Source organism: Schistocerca cancellata, chromosome 9, assembly GCF_023864275.1.
Source record: "Schistocerca cancellata isolate TAMUIC-IGC-003103 chromosome 9, iqSchCanc2.1, whole genome shotgun sequence".
Taxonomy (NCBI): Eukaryota; Metazoa; Arthropoda; class Insecta; order Orthoptera; family Acrididae; genus Schistocerca; species Schistocerca cancellata.
Genome location: NC_064634.1, coordinates 92,211,181 through 92,212,313, shown reverse-complemented (window position 1 = coordinate 92,212,313; position 1,133 = coordinate 92,211,181). Strand labels below are relative to the sequence as shown.

The window sequence follows — 1,133 nt, the reverse complement described above, 5'->3', positions numbered from 1 at the left end:
AGCCACAGCCGGGGGGATGTTTCCAGAATGTGATTGCTTGGATAGCTCAGTTGTTAGAGCACTTGCCCGCGAAAGGCAAAGGTCTCGAGTTCGAGTCTCGGTCCGGCACACAGTTTTAATCTGCCAGGAAGTTTCATATCAGCGGACACTCCGCTGCAGAGTGAAAATCTCATTCTGGAAACATCTCCCAGGCTGTGGCTAAGCCATGTCTCCGCAATATCCTTTCTTTCAGGAGTGCTAGTTCTTCAAGGTTCGCAGGAGAGCTTCTGTAAAGTTTGGAAGGTAGGAGACGAAGTACTGGCAGAAATACAGCTGTGAGGAATGGGTGTGAGTCGTGCTTGGGTAGCTCAGTTGGTAGAGCACTTGCCCGTGAAAGGCAAAGGTCCCGAGTTCGAGTCTCGGTCCGGCACACAGTTTTAACGTTCGTGGAAGTTCCATCATTCCTCTTGTTTAACTATTTTTGTCCTATCGACGAATTTTTAGTTAAAAGTGATAAAACGTATAGTTAAAGAAAAGTTTTTTGTCACAAAATACCAATACCGATTAAATAGTCAGTGGGTACTTAAAGGAAAACTCCCCATGTCACCCCACCCCCTCATATTTAGTGATAAGATGGCGCAGTGGACAGCCCGTCAAAATCTGGGCACAGATGAAGCATGAAAACAGGAGGAAGGTTTACTGTATTGTGAAAAAAAGCAAAATAGCAACAGTGAACGGTGCAGCAATATACGGCACACAGTCGCAGAAATGGCGTCGTGGGTATGTGGTCATGGCGTTGGACTGCCAAGAGGGGGAACTGTGTTCTAAACTCTCTCGTACCTTTTTTTCTATTTTTTCACGACATTATGAACTGTCCGTCCGGTCATGGGAATGCTTATTCTCTTTCTGTAGTCTTGGTGGTTGCCATACTATACATAGCTTATAGAACATGAGTCAGGTGGTAAGAATATGTTACCGTCGCAAGTAAATATGATGAATGGTGAGGGCAGGCGAGATACCACACAGACATCTCACAGAAATGAAAACAGCAAACAACACGGATGCGAACTACTTTACAACAAAGGAATTCAAGAGTCAATACTTCCTAAACGGAACGCAACTTTAGAAACGTTAAAAACAAATGTTTTGACAGA

At 44.4% G+C, this 1,133-nt stretch overlaps 1 non-coding gene across 1 annotated transcript; it reads left to right on the top strand.

Moving 5' to 3' along the window:
* Positions 1–335: 335 nt before the first annotated feature.
* Positions 336–410, top strand: Trnas-uga (transfer RNA serine (anticodon UGA)). Its single transcript has one exon. It is a non-coding gene; the product is annotated as a tRNA-Ser (tRNA).
* The last annotated feature ends 723 nt before the right edge of the window (positions 411–1,133 follow it).